Below are 16,368 nucleotides of genomic sequence, written 5' to 3' on the forward strand. Positions count from 1 at the left end.
ATAGGAACCCTGCGCTCCCCAATAGGAACCCTGCGCTCCCCAATAGGAACCCTACGCTCCCCAATAGGAACCCTGCGCTCCCCAATAGGAACCCTGCGCTCCCCAATAGCAACCCTGCGCTCCCCAATAGCAACCCTGCGCTCCCCAATAGCAACCCTGCGCTCCCCAATAGGAACCCTGCGCTCCCCAATAGGAACCCTGCGCTCCCCAATAGGAACCCTGCGCTCCCCAATAGCAACCCTGCGCTCCCCAATAGCAACCCTGCGCTCCCCAATAGCAACCCTGCGCTCCGCAATAGGAACCCTGCGCTCCCCAATAGGAACCCTGCGCTCCCCAATAGGAACCCTGCGCTCCCCAATAGGAACCCTGCGCTCCCCAATAGCAACCCTGCGCTCCGCAATAGGAACCCTGCGCTCCCCAATAGGAACCATGCGCTCCCCAATAGCAACCCTGCGCTCCCCAATAGCAACCCTGCGCTCCCCAATAGCAACCCTGCGCTCCCCAATAGCAACCCTGCGCTCCCCAATAGCAACCCTGCGCTCCGCAATAGGAACCCTGCGCTCCCCAATAGGAACCATGCGCTCCCCAATAGCAACCCCGCACTCCCCAATAGGAACACCGCGCTCCCCAATAGGAACCCTGCGCTCCCCAATAGGAACCCTGCGCTCCCCAATAGCAACCCTGCGCTCCCCAATAGTAACCCTGCGCTCCCCAATAGGAACCCTGCGCTCCCCAATAGGAACACCGCGCTCCCCAATAGTAACCCTGCGCTCCCCAATAGCAACCCTGCGCTCCCCAATAGGAACACCGCGCTCCCCAATAGGAACCATGCGCTCCCCAATAGCAACCCTGCACTCCCCAATAGGAACACCGCGCTCCCCAATAGGAACCATGCGCTCCCCAATAGCAACCCTGCGCTCCCCAATAGCAACCCTGCGCTCCCCAATAGTAACCCTGCGCTCCCCAATAGGAACCCTGCGCTCCCCAATAGGAACACCGCGCTCCCCAATAGTAACCCTGCGCTCCCCAATAGCAACCCTGCGCTCCCCAATAGGAACACCGCACTCCCCAATAGCAACCCTGCGCTCCCCAAAAGCAACCCTGCGCTCCCCAATAGGAACCTGTGCTCCCCAATAGCAACCCTGCGCTCCCCAATAGGAACCCTGCGCTCCCCAAAAGGAACCCTGCGCTCCCCAATAGGAACCCTGCGCTCCCCAATAGCAACCCTGCGCTCCCCAATAGGAACACCGCTCTCCCCAATAGGAACCCTGCGCTCCCCAATAGGAACCCTGCGCTCCCCAATAGGAATCCTGCGCTCCCCAGTAGGAACCCTGAGCTCCCCAATAGGAACCCTGCGCTCCCCAAAAGGAACCCCGTGCCCCCCAATAGGAACCCTGCGCTCCCCAAAAGGAACCCTGGGCTCCCCAATAGGAACACCGCTCTCCCCAATAGGAACACCGCGCTCTCCAAAAGGAACCCTGCGCTCCCCAATAGGAACCCCGTGCTCCCCAATAGGAACCATGCGCTCCCCAAAAGGAACCCTGTGCTCCCCAAAAGGAACCCCATGCTCCCCAATAGGAACTCTGCGCTCCCCAAAAGGAACCCTGCGCTCCCCAATAGGAACAATGCGCTCCCCAATAGGAACACCACGCTCCCCATTAGGAACCCTGCGCTCCCCAATAGGAACCCTGCGCTCCCCAATAGGAACACCACGCTCCCCATTAGGAACCCTGCACTACCCAATAGGAACCCTGCGCTCTCCAATAGGAACCCTGCGCTATTAGCTACGGCTGGGAGCCCTGGTGAAATCAATAGTGCTCCGACTGATTGGAATATGCACCTTAGGACATGTCAGTGCAGAAGACCATCGTCTGTTAGCCAGAGCTGCTGTAATGGCTGCCACTTTGAAAGACTTAGTACAGCCAAATATTGGGAATATATCACAACGTTTTTCTACCACATCTGAGAGCCGTATAATGTAGGGGCAGAGACCCTAATTCCAGTGATGGGTCACTTACTGGGCTGCTTGCGGTCATTTTGATAAAATTACCACTTTACCTTCTGCAGATCTTCCAGTTTTCTGAATCCTGAGCTCTATAACCCCGCCCACATAACTCATTAGCAGCTTTCTGTGTACACTGTGCATAGACAAAAAGCTGCCAATCAGTGGTGTGGGCGGGGTTCTACAGAGCTCATGACTATGGAGGACTACATGGCAGCAGGTTTACTAGTCCTCTATTGATAATCTCCTGTTTACTTAACAGTGATTTTATCAAAACTACAGCCAATAGCCCAGTAAGTGACACATCACTGGAATCAGGGTCTCTGTCTCTATATTATGCTGCAATCTGGTTAGGTGGCAAGAAGCTGGTGACAGATTCCCTTTCAAGTGTTTTGATTCACATATTCCCTTTGGCATAACAACTAAGTTTCAGGGGTTTCAGCAGCCATGTTACAGGGGTTTCAGCAGCCATGTTAGTGGGAATTAAAGGGAACCTGTCACCCCCAAAATCGAAGGTGAGCTAAGCCCACCAGCATCAGGGGCTTATCTACAGCATTCTATAATGCTGTAGATAAGCCCCCGATGTATCCTGAAAGATGAGAAAAAGAGGTTAGATTATACTCACCCAGGGGCGGCCCCGCTGCAGTCCGGTCCGTTTTTTTTTTTTGCATGTATTTTTTTCAGGATGCAGTTGGGCCCAAATGGTTCTGTAAACTGTGGCCTCTGTTCACACAGGATGCATTATAGTTATCACTGGGCAGCCAGCCATAGCGCGTCATTAATAGGCTGAGAACCAGATGCTCTGCATTCCTTGTGTGAACATTACCACATACAGAGTATATTTTTTTGCATTGGTGTGCCACACAGCCAATCCCTGATTGAAGGCTGGCTGTTTCATTTGGTATTGCACCTGTGCAGTTGCCATTTTACTTGGGTCCGCTGCACCCTGTTAGTGCAATTGTATTGAGGCCCATTTAGACAGGTAAGCATCTCTGCCTGTTTTTGATTTTTTTCTTGAATATTGGAGGATTTTTTCCTCTTTTTGTGGTTTTTATATTATACTCACCCAGGGGCGGTCCCAATCTGGTCCGATGGGTGTCGCGGTCTGGTCCGGCGCCTCCTATCTTCATCAGATGACGTCCTCTTCTTGTCTTCATTCCGCGGCTCCGAAAGGTCAGAGAGGCACTGCAGTGCGCCGGAGCCGCAGCATGAAGACAAGAAGAGGACGTCATCGTAAGAAGATGGGTGGCCCCAGACCGCGACGCCCATCGTATTGGGAACGCCCCTAGGTGAGTATAATCTAACCTCTTTTTCTCATCTTTTAGGATACATCGAGGGCTTATCTACTGGTGGGCTGGTGGGCTTAGCTCTCCTTCGATTTTGGGGATGAGAGGTTCCCTTTAATTGATTAACAGGTCAGGCAGTCTGAAATAGGTGGTCCACTTGGGACAATCCCTTTTACAAAGATCAGACTCTATCCAAGTAGAACTTGTACTGCTTAGCCTCTTCTCAGTGCTGAGTAGGACATGGAGTATAGGCAGTGCTCACAGTTATGTAGGAGGTTGGCTTTTGGAGCTATGGAGTAGACAGCTTCTATTGCTGTTTAAATCATTCCTGGCTGCTTTTGCAGCAGCGGCTATTGGAAGAAAATGTAGTTGTATTTCTCCCTGCAGCCACTCCCTTCCAGTCACCGGGGCGGTGCAGGGAGCTGTAGAGTCATTGCTCAGTACACAGGGAGTATATTGCACATTGATATACAGCCTGCTCTGCAGCATGTCTGTGAACTGTAGGCTGTCAATCAGTGTGCTAGGGAGTGATTATAACTGTTCTCACTCTGCAGTGAGTGATGACTCAAAGCGAGCGGCTGCAGGGAGAATATAACATCACTTTCTCCCTTTAGCCGCTCCATTTATCTCGGCCTGCTATGCTATTTCCATAGTTTTCATTCACTTCCATGTAAATAATGTAAACAGCGTAGCACAGCCTATTTCCTTAGTCGCAAACACATATCGACAGATTTTCCCATCTCAGCCATTAATGGCTAAATGGGAATACCCATACTCATACTCTGCAAAAAATGGGCTTCCTTTTTAAAGACACTTTTAGCAAGCTAATGTGCTTTGTCATAATTTATACTAAAAATCTTTCATGACCTGCACCAGAATTATATGTTTTAGACACTTTCTACACCTTGGACAGCAAGAAAACTGTGAAATGGATGAAAAGGGCGAGGCTTATTGGGAAAGAAGATAGCCTAATGTGCAACACAAGGCATAATGCTGTCACAACAGTATTAATAAATCTGCCCCAATGTGGTGAACAAGGCTGCACATGCATTTGTGGAGCAGAAGAACAAAGTGTACCATTTTTTAATGCCTGGCCACCAAAACCCATATTAAACAATCCTACTGAGCCATTGACAAGTTGGAGATAAAGTCCATATACTGTTAATGTCAGTACAGAATTTTGTATAAATGGGAAATAACTGCATGTGACCAGGGGATGCTTATGTGACCAATCCCACAAAGCATCTGCCCAGTTGAACTTGTTGTAGGTGTATTTATTCTAATGTTATCTTGTCTAGGATGTTACCAGGTTTTATATCACCTTATTGTGTAAATTAAATGTTAGAAAATATAAAGCAATAGATTAGAAGCAATTGTCAATTATAAAGTTGTCTAATGGTAGCATAGCCGGTCTAAGGCTAGGTTCACATTTACGTATGGGAGGGCTGCTGATGGCAGCGCACTTCCTTCTTCCTCCCTGAAACCCCGCCTACACCCTGCCTACTGTGCATGCGTCCTGCATGCGGCTCGCAGACTGCAGAGGGGCTACTTCCTCCCCAAGGTCCAGCCAAGCTGAGAAGGCTGAATGGTACCATGTACTCAGTGTCTCTACTCCCAGCCTCTATATATTTCTTTGGAGCCCCTTGCATGAAAAGAGCATATACAATTTGTCATGGAAAATGGGCAGAAAACATAGTTATTTATTTAAAAAAATTTCCTTAATGTAAAACATATCTATTAGCAAACATTTTTATTTTTTCATATCCACCCAAGTGTCGTTAGGCCAGTTTTTGTTCCAAACTAATGTCCATGCTGAATGTTATGTAGAAATCCTTTGGAAGTCATTTTAGCATCTGCATAATCCAAGCTACATTTTGGTGGATCTATTCAGAGATGATTCTTAGGGCTCCTACTCTCTTGCACGAGACTCGGATGAGTCTCGCATGTTAATACCTGGCGCTGCTGCCGGCACCCAGATCGGAGCGTGCGGCCACATAGGAATACATGCAGCCGCACGCTCCGCTCCTCTGTGCCAGGGGCAGTGCCGGGTATTGACATGCGAGACTCATCCGAGTCTCACGCAAGTGAGTAGGAGCCCTTATTGCATCGTGTGATGCTGACAGCTGAAAAGAACGCGCAGAAAAAAGCAGTAAAACACAGCATTTATGCTACATGTGAACACTGCCTCAGCTTTATATGTTATTACATTTTTTCTGGGTTTAATAGAGAAAAAAATATCAATCAAGCCTTTTTTACACCATTTACCAATCACCATAAATATTCTGATAACTGTGTTGTGTGGGACGCTACAATAACAGGGATACAAACATGTCCACATTATTTGCTGATTTGTGATGTTTAGTTTTGTTTTTTTTTATAAAAGCATATTAGAAATTACATTAGTTGTTTTTTAATTATTCTTTAGTAATTTTATAGGAATAAAAAAAATCTTTATTTTACACTCCCTCTAGAATATACAGTGTGTCCGTAAAGTCATGGTGCACTTTTGACCAGTCACTGGAAAGCAACAAAAAGATGATAGAAATGTGAAATCTGCTCCAAATAAAAGAAAAACTCTCCCAGAATCATACCTATTCAGTGCAGTTTGATGGGGGCTCCAATTGTTGAGCTACACACATCCAAACGATAGTGAAGCTCTTACCACACACGGGTAAGGACGTCTGGTGTAAATAACGAGTGAATAACGTCTGTGATTCTTTGTTTTAAGTGATTAATGTCAATGATATGTTCAAGGTACACATGTTGCTTCACATAACCCCAAAAGTAAAAGTCTAAGTGCGTCAGATCCGGGGATCATGGTGGCCATGGCTTGACAGAACCCCTGCCTATCCACCAATGGGGGAATGTTCTATCCAGAAACTCACAAACAATGGTGGCGTAGTGTGGAGCAGCACTGCATACAATTCCAACATGTCAAGATATGTGTTTCCTGTCACAGACCGCTCCGTGAAAAAAAATGGGCCTATCACCTTATCATGCATCAGGCCACACCACACGTTCACTTTAGGGGTGTTATGTTCGTACTCAATGTAGGCATGAGGATGTTCAGCAGCCCATATTCGGATGTTATGGCAAAGAACATGTCCACAGATATGGAAGGTCGCCTCATCACAAATCACAATCTTCTGCGAAAATATTTTATCATTGTCGATCTCACAGAACACTGAACTTTCCTCTGTACCATCCACATCTCGACTGGCATGGAAAACCACACTGCTGGCATAAGCCTGTGGTTGCATGATGTCACAGACTTGGCAGTGTATTAATCAGAGTTCAGTTTATCAAGGGTTAATCTGACTGGGGGCTCAGCAACAGCGTAAATGAGTTTGTGCTGTTTGATTAGTTCTTGTTATCTCATCATGAACAGATCTGATATGATTGGGCCAGAGAAAGGGCACCAAAAGTGCACCATGACTTTACGAACACACTGTATGGTCATAGAAATACACTCCTCTGTACAGATGTATATCTATGTAGCAGTGTAATTTGCCTTTGGGGTCAAAACCTGCAATGCAGCTTTAGGCTACGTTCACATTTGCGGTCTGCGCCGCAGCGTCGGGCGCCGCAGCGTCGCCGCATGCGTCATGCGCCCCTATATTTAACATGGGGGCGCATGGACATGCGTCGCACTTGCGTTTTGCGCCGCATGCGTCCCTGCGGCGCCCGCGTCCGGGCGCAGAGGACGCAGCAAGTTGCATTTTTGCTGTGTCAAAAATCAATGAAAAAAAGGACGCATGCGGCGCAAAACGCAGCGTTGTGCATGCGTTTTGCTGCGTTTTTGTTTGCGTTGTGCGTTGCGGCGCCGACGCTGCGGCGCACAAACGCAAATGTGAACGTAGCCTAAGTGCACCAAATTTTCACAATAGTAGTTTTACAGGACCAAAAAAAATCTGACTTTTTTCGCCTGTAGAATACAGGGACATAGATGCATCTGTGCATAGCAGTTTATCTCTATGCACCAGTGTCATTTCTTTATTGGCCTTCTGCCTATAATACAGCTCAAGTATATCAAATTGTCCTATCTTCATTAATATAGGCTGTGGCTCATAGCTAGAGCTGCTGGCCATGAACTTGGTGGTAGTGAGTTTGATGTTTGTTTAATTTATGCACCTAGGAGCAGAGTGATGGCACACCCCCAAAGAGGAGAGACTAAGCAAAGAGAGTGAGCGTGCAAAAGAAATGGAGTAAACTGAGTTCACCAACCACATATAAAAATTAGAACCACTTTATTGATACAAATTAAACTACTGTGGGGAAAAAAGTATTTAGTCAGCCACCAATTGTGCATGTTCTCCCACTTAAAAAGATGAGTGAGGCCTGTAATTGACATCATAGGAAGAGCACAACTATGAGAGTTAAAATGAGAAAATAAATCCAGAAAATCACCTTGTCTGATTTGGCAAGATTTATTTTGCAAATTATGGTGGAAAATAAGTATTTGGTCACTTAAAAACATGCAAGATTTCTGGCTCTCACAGATCTGTAACTTCTTCTTTAAGAAGCTCCTCTGTCCTCTACTCATTACCTGTAGTAATGGCACCTGTTTGAACTTGTTATCAGTATAAAAGACACCTGTCCACAACCTCAAACAGTCACACTTCAAACTCCGCTATGGTGAAGACCAAAGATCTGTCGAAGGACACCAGAAACAAGATTGTTGCCCTGCACCAGGCTGGGAAGATTGAATCTGCAATAGGCAAGCAGCTTGGTGTGATGAAATCAACTGTGGGAGCAATAATAAGAAAATGGAAGGCATACAAGACCACTGATAACCTCCCTCGCACTGGGGCTCCATGTAAGATCTCACCCCGTGGGGTCAAAATGATCACAAGAACAGTGAGCAAAAATCCCAGAACCACATGGGGGACCTAGTGAATGACCTGCATAGAGCTGGGACCTCCGTAACAAAGGCTACCATCAGTAACACACTACGCCGCCAGGGACTCAGATCCTGCAATGCCAGACGTGTCCCCCTGCTTAAGCCAGTACATGTCCGGGCCCATCTGAAGTTTGCTAGAGAGCATTTGGATTATCCAGAAGAGTATTGGTAGAATGTCATATGGTCTGATGAAACCAAAGTAGAACTGTTTGGTAGCAACAAAACTCATCGTGTTTGGAGGAGACCGAATGCTGAGTTGCATCCAAAGAACACCATACCTACTGTGATGCATGGGGGTGACAACATCATGCTTTGGGGCTGTTTCTCTTAAAGGGACCAGGACGACTGATCCGTGTACATGAAAGAATGAATGGGGCCATGTATCGTGACATTTTGAGTGCAAACCTGCTGCCATCAGCAAGGGCATTGAAGATGAAACGTGGATGGGTCTTTCATCATGATAATGATCCTAAGCACACCGCCAGGGCAACAAAGGAGTGGCTTCGTAAGAAGCATATGAAGGTCCTGGAGTGGCATAGCCAGTCTCCAGATCCCAACCCCATAGAAAACCTTTAGAGGGAGTTGAAAGTCCGTGTTACCCAGCGACGTGCCCAAAACATCACTGCTCTAGAGGAGATCTGCATGGAGGAATGGGACAACATACCACAAACAGTGTGTGCCAACCTTGTGAAGACTTACAGAAAAGGTTTGACCTCTGTCATTGCTAAAATAAGGATATATAACAAAATATTGAGATGAACTTTTGTTAATGACCAAATACTTATTTTCCACCATAATTTGAAAAATAAATCTCACCAAATCAGACAAGGTGATTTTCTGGATTTGTTTTCTCATTTTGACTCTGATAGTTGTGGTCTACCTATGATGTCAATAACAGGCCTCTCTCATCTTTTTAAGTGGGAGAACTTGCACAATTGGTGGCTGACTAAATACTTTTTTTCCCCACTGTAAATTATTTTTTAAAAATCATGAGGTCAATCAGATGAGGTCCTAGAGAAAAAATGCACAGTGGTACCTACACTCATATACTGTTTAAGAGGACCAAGGTGTGAGGCAGTGATAGGTATTATATGCGAGTGACGCTATTTATCCCCCAGGATGTGCATAGAAGCGTATTAAGGCCATTGGAGTGCATTGCAGTCGCACGTATAGCTGTGGTTGCAATGCAGAATTAAAGTGTGGTCTTGGACAAGCTATTTGCACAAGACAGATTTAAGAAAACCCGGTATAAGCTTTTATTTTTGAAGCAAACCACAGGATCGTAGTGGGGCAGTTCGCTCCCTCCAGGCCGGGTCTTACAAGTGGCCCATGGCCACAGATTCCATTTAAAAACCCTGCAGTAAAGGGTTGGATGTGTCAGTGTTTGTTTTGCAAGCGGCAGAGTAGGTGGCTCTGCAACAGCCTGCTTGTGTGAGGTAACACAGCAAAGGGAAGCGAACGCCTGGCACCCCTCAGCATGACACGGTGGTGCAGTCGCTCGCGGCAACCGGTCTCGGATACGGTCTGTTTTGACTCCCCAATTGAGATCCAGAGGATACCGTGTGCTGTTCATTTTGTGAGTTTTTTTGGACATTAAATACATTTGCTTTGAACTGTCCTGGATCACTGGTTTCCTGAACACCGCTGCACTACAAAGGGTACTATACACATGAAGCTGTTATTTACTCATATGAGCGGTATAACTGTATAACTGAAAGAAAATGTAACAGTTGTACATATAAAGGAACAGTAAAGTGCAAGTGCAGTTAAATGCTATCTCTCAATTAAGCCAATCAATAAATTGAGATATTTGGCATAAAAGTGCATGTATGAATATTCATAATTCAAAAAATGTAAAGTGAAAAATGCACGATAACGATAATAAGATAAACAAGAATTCAGCTGGTCAACTTTTTATTCACATGATGTCATAGACCCAATGGCAAAGAGAAAAGTTAACTGGGTATAAGGGCAAAATGAGCAATTGTAAGTACACAGAGCTATATAATATGATGACTGCAGTATATTAAACCCTTGGTTAATGGCTATTGCCATTTTTTTTTTTTTTTTTTCGTTTTCGTTTTTACCTTTCTTTCCAAGAGATACAATTTTTTAATATCATTTCCATAAATATAACCATATAGGACTTGTTTTCTTACAGGACAAGTTGTGCTTTTGAACGACATCATTAATTTTATTTTTTAACTTAACGCACACCAGTGCCACCCATGAATGAACACGTTCCAGTGCCGTTCCTGTGACTAAACCCGTGCTAGTGCCGCCCATGTGACTGAACCCTCGCTAGTGCCGCCCCTGTGAGTGAACCCACACCAGTGCCACCCCTGTGACTGAACCCGCGCTAGTGCCGCCCCTGTGACTGAACCTGCGCCAGTGCCACCCCTGTGACTGAACCAGCACCAGTGCCACCCTTGACTGAACACGCACTAGTGCCATCCCTGTTAGTGAACCCGTGCCAGTGCCACCCCTGTGACTCAACCCACTCTAGTGCCGCCCCTGTGAATGAACCCGCACCAGTGCCACCCCTGTGACTGAACCCACTCCTGAACACTGCCGATAAGTTTCCTTTAAGTATTCAGGTTTATTAACACTTTGGATGGACTGGCAACGTTGTAGTAATAAAAATAATCATCAAAAATACAAATTTCTTAATAATAGTGCGCATAGTGTGTGATGTTATGGGGTCCTGTAGTATTTTTAATTCCAGTTCTATTCTATATTGAATGTCTTCTATAGCCTCTGACTTTACAAAAAAAAAAATCAGGGTTAGTGGTTCTGTCTTGAAATGAATCTTCAATGATAGTATAACCTTCATCATTTTGTTATTAAGTTCATATAAATGTAATGCTGCTATTTGTTCATTAAAACATAATTGGAAATATTTGCTTTCTTCCTCCTCATCTAAAACTTGATTTGTCTGTTGTTGGTCCTGATGTTGATCAATACTCAATGTTTCTTCACAGTGAATAGTCTCATAAAATAGATTACATCTATAATAGCGAGGTTGCAGCATCTTCTGAGAGGTATTATGAGGTTCTCCTGCACATGTGAGGTACATATTATGATGTTCTGCAGCATCTGAAGTGTGTGTTATGAGGTTATGAAGCAGCTGAGGTGTGTTATGTGCACTGTATGGTATATTTTGTGGTATGGCGTGGATTTCAAAATCATTGACTTTATTCTATTCATAGGGAAATCAACAGCAGCAAATCTTTTCCACACTAGCCATACGGGTCGGCGTAGATTTAATTTACAGGTTTCATTGCAAGTTGTTGGTCAGAATTGTGTAATTATATGCAGCAATTCCAACTAGTGGTAAGCTATGCTTATTATTAAAGGGGTTATTCAGGATTCACAAGGCTGTTTTCTTCCAAAAACAGCGCCATATCTAACCAGAAGTTGTGTATTGCACCCTAGCCCTGTTCAGGTAAATAGAACTGAGAGAACAATACCACATGTAACCCATGGACGGTTGTGGTGCTGTGTGTGTGTAGGAAAGTAGACATGTAGTTCTAAATTTGTACAATCCCTTTCAAAATCCACATCAGTAGCATAGCTACCGGGGGTAGAGCGGTCGCTCGCCCCAAGCCATGGGCTCTGAGGGGCCAACCCAGAACTACGCTACTGTAACTGTATTGGCGTGTGCAGCGTGCCCATATAGTTATGCTGTATTAGAGTAGGGAGATTCGATCTCCCTGCACTGCTACCCGGCCCCTATGGGGCCATTGAGAACAGAGGGGGGCAATATATGTGGAGGCAAATTTCAGAGGCAGTAATGGAGACCGTGACTGTGAGCAGGATAAGCTGCTTGGGCATGCAATGTGGCCACACTGTGTACTAAACGTTCTGTTGCCTGGAGCGCTGGTGGTGTGCTGAGACGCTGAGGAAGGCGCATTGCATGCCCAAGCAGCTTATCCTGCTCACAGTCACGGTCTCCATTACTGCCTCTGAAATTTGCCTCCACATATATTGCCAGTATACTCATACATCTGATTATAAGTTCAGAGCCTACGCTCCAGTACAGTAGATAAACTTGCTCTGAGGAAGGTCCACAAAGGACCGAAAACGTTTAGCAAGAAACGAGCTACCGCTGATCTGTCTGTCCAGATGTATAATAAATGACTTTATTTTCTACAAGCATTATTGAGTGTCAAGCTTTTTGATACATTTGATTTAAGGGGCTGGAAACCCTACTTGAGCACCTCTTCTCACAAATTTATAGAGTGCCGTGTAACTTGTTCTTGGAGAAGTCATTATGTCGGTTTGGGCCAGATGGAAAAGACGGGAAAAGTGAACGATTCCATAAGAAAGAACGTCAGCTATAAGCCACTATCTGTAATCTCCTATGTTCTGCAGCTCTGGTATCTACCACTAAATGGTCACCACATATGGCAGTAATATCAGTGTTGGTCTTTGAATAGAGATTATTTTCAGTAACAGCGCGGCCATCTGATGAGGTTCTCCTACATCCACTATTAGGATGCACCACCATAGCTCTACAAAGGGTTATCTGGTTAGGGGCCCACTCAGAAATTTCACCTCCCCCCACCCCCGAACCAAAACACTAGCTACACCCCTGAGCCACGTTATCTGACGCTGGGGGGAATGAGACATTTTGGCATAGCTCCCAACCACCCCATGTCCCAGCTTCTGATACTCACCTCTCTCTGATGTCTATCACTCTATAGCACCTCCTGCTCAGGGGGCAGAGTGACTTCTCTCAGGACAGTGTATATGGAGCGCCCCCAGACGCAGGGCCACGGGGTACTCGGTACCGGGCCTCTCTGTCTCGGTTCTGGGGTTGTCACGGTGGCTAGACCCGGTCCGTGACCCTGCTAAGGGGCGTCCAATGAAAGGTGTGAAGATGGTGCGTGGTGCAAGTCGCGATGAATAACGAGGACACAGGGTTGCAGTCTCTTTACCTCTTTACTGAAGGGTGAAGGCTTCGGGATCTGCAATCCAGAGCACTGCTAATAGGGCTGGCTGAGACCGGCCGGTCCGAAGGCACATCCAGGGTTTCCTTTGCAGGTGGAAATCAGTGCCTACCTTCTAGCGCCTGTGTGTTGTAGTACCTCCCTGCTGAGCACCACGGGATAGTCCTCACAACTGTTGTGTCTGTTTCTGATGTTCTTTCTCACAACTATCGTTCCTGTTCTGATGTTCTTCTCCGTCCCCCAGATGATTTGGCTAGGACGCACCCGTATGACGGGTAGGCCTGGAGTTATTCTGGGACCCTAGAGACGCCCCTCTCCCACAATTGCCTCCTATGTCTGCTTAGGTGATTTAGGTGAGACAGCCAACCTATAATTAACTGTCCTGCTGCTGTTTGAAGTAATGCTTGGAGCCAGGGCCGGCGTCAGCACCCGGCGTACCCGGGCAAGTGCCGGGGCCCTGGCAAGACTGGGGGGCCCATTTATGGTAGTAATGGTTGGTACACTCACACACTCCACACAGACACACTTCCGTTATGCGCTCCTGGGGCGGGGGGCCTGCTGACGCTGATCTGTTGTGTGACGCAGTGTGACAGTCTCCCAGCCAGGACTTGGAGGGGAAGCACATCCATCATCACCGCCCCGCGGCGCAGCTGCAGGAATACTCACCTCCGGGACCGTCACCATGGATACGCTCGCGGAGTCACTTCCGGGCCGTCTGTCCTGTCACTTCCGGGTGAGAGCTCAGAGAAGAGATCTGTCATCCACCGTCCAGGTGTCCAGCGGCGGCGCAGCGCCAAGCAGAAAGACGAGCAGGAGGCAGCAGGAGCAGCACTGCAGTCAGGTGCACGGACGGTGCGACCCGGTCCCTGTCTGTCCCTGTGTCCACAACGGAAGCAAGTAACGGCGAAGTGTGAGTCTTCCCAAGTTCCTGGTGGTCCCAAAGCATTGCGGGGGCGGGGGCTATGCAGCCTGCTGTGAGCCTGGGAGTCACAGTGGATCATCATGCCTGATCTCTGCTCTGTGCAACTTTTCTCTGTCTGGGACTTGTGCAATGTGCAACAATATGGTGTGTTAGCGATGCTGGGACTTGTAGTCCTAGACTGTCTGTATATACAAAATGGCTGGCTGAGTTATATACTACGTACGTGGGCTGTGTTATATACTACGTCACGGCCCGGGCCTGTGCTATATACTACGTGGGTAGCTGTGCTATATACTGCGTGCCGGGCTGTGCTATATACTACGTGGGTTGCTGTGCTATATACTGCATGCCGGGCTGTGCTATATACTGCGTGCCGGGCTGTGCTATATACTGCGTGCCGGGCTGTGCTATATACTGCGTGCCGGGCTGTGCTATACACTGCGTTCCGGGCTGTGCTATACACTGCGCGCCGGGCTGTGTTATACACTGCGTGCCAGGCTGTGTTATACACTGCGTGCCAGGCTGTGTTATTCGCTGCGTGGGCTGTGTTATACACTGCATGCCGGGCTGTGTTATACACTGCGTGCCGGGCTGTGTTATTCGCTGCGTGGGCTGTGTTATACACTGCGTGTCGGGCTGTGTTATACACTGCGTGCCAGGCTGTGTTATACACTGCGTGCCAGGCTGTGTTATTCGCTGCGTGGGCTGTGTTATACACTGCGTGCCGGGCTGTGTTATACACTGCGTGCCAGGCTGTGTTATACACTGCGTGCCAGGCTGTGTTATTCGCTGCGTGGGCTGTGTTATACACTGCGTGCCGGGCTGTGTTATACACTGCGTGCCGGGCTGTGTTATTCGCTGCGTGGGCTGTGTTATACACTGCGTGTCGGGCTGTGTTATACACTGCGTGCCGGGCTGTGTTATACACTGCGTGCCGGGCTGTGCTATACACTGCGCGCCGGGCTGTGTTATACACTGCGTGCCAGGCTGTGTTATACACTGCGTGCCAGGCTGTGTTATTCGCTGCGTGGGCTGTGTTATACACTGCGTGCCGGGCTGTGTTATTCGCTGCGTGGGCTGTGTTATACACTGCGTGTCGGGCTGTGTTATACACTGCGTGCCGGGCTGTGTTATACACTGCGTGCCGGGCTGTGTTATAAACTGCGTGCCGGGCTGTGTTATACACTGCGTGCCGGGCTGTGTTATTTGCTGCGCGGGCTGTATTATATGCTACTTGGCTATGCTATATTTCTCTGCTGTATCTGCATCATGAATCGTGGTATGTGTTAAAGAGGGGGGCCCACTGAGACTCTTTCGCCCGGGGCCCTCAAAAACCTGGAGCCGGCCCTGCTTGGAGCCCAATACTTCCTCGGCGTTCCGGCCACCGGCTACGCGCCTCAGTAGGATGTTGCCACGATCTTAAGGCACGACTCCTACTGGTTCTATTATCCTTTGTGCTGTGATCTCGTTTCTCACTTCTCCACAATAAACCTCGCTTCGTGTCCTTTCTTAGGATGCCACCGCAACGGGTGCAGGCGCGGCTCCGTAATGTTCTGTCCTTCTCGCTAGGCCGCTGTCAGGATCCCACCCCTGACAGAGACCCCCCTGAATCTTCCCCCGCAACACCCTCTGCCACAGGATGTTGCCTGGATCAAACCCAGTCAACTTCTGACTAACTTCCTATCCAACCCCCAGTTTTACCAGATTGTGAGGAGTGGCCTAATACATAGAACCCTTTGCTCCCCCTGGAGGCCAGAGTGTGAAGTGTAATGTGTGACTGTGATACCTGGTCAGGTGAACTCCTTAAGTGCCATCAGACGTACCATCACTCCCCTTAGTGGTGGAGCGTCAGTACTGCAACGACCAGGACTCTGGGGCGCTGCATATACCTTAAATTATATATTCACCAGGACTCAAACTCACATCTCCATAAGCTGCAGCTCTACCAATGAGACACAGCTTCCAATGATGTACGTAGGAGAATTTGGTAATCTTAATAAAACTGTAATGCTGAGGCCGTAGCACAACTGCTGAGTTCTTTCTGCTGCTTTTTTACAGCAAGTGCCCTCACCACAATATGCAATTCTTCGATTATTGCATGTTTGCTGCGTTTCTTTGATGTGTTTTCTAGATTATTTGATACGATTTTGGTGTAGATATGAAGCAGAGTTTTTTATGCTTTTTAATAGTACAGGAAAACCTTGATTTTACACTTAAAAATGCAGCAAGTTTTTTTTTTTTTAAATGTGTTTTTTAAGAATAAGCCTATAGAGAAAAACTGCACCCAAACTGCAGAGTTCAGTAGT

The sequence above is a fragment of the Ranitomeya variabilis genome, chromosome 1, assembly GCF_051348905.1.
Source record: "Ranitomeya variabilis isolate aRanVar5 chromosome 1, aRanVar5.hap1, whole genome shotgun sequence".
NCBI lineage: Eukaryota > Metazoa > Chordata > Amphibia > Anura > Dendrobatidae > Ranitomeya > Ranitomeya variabilis.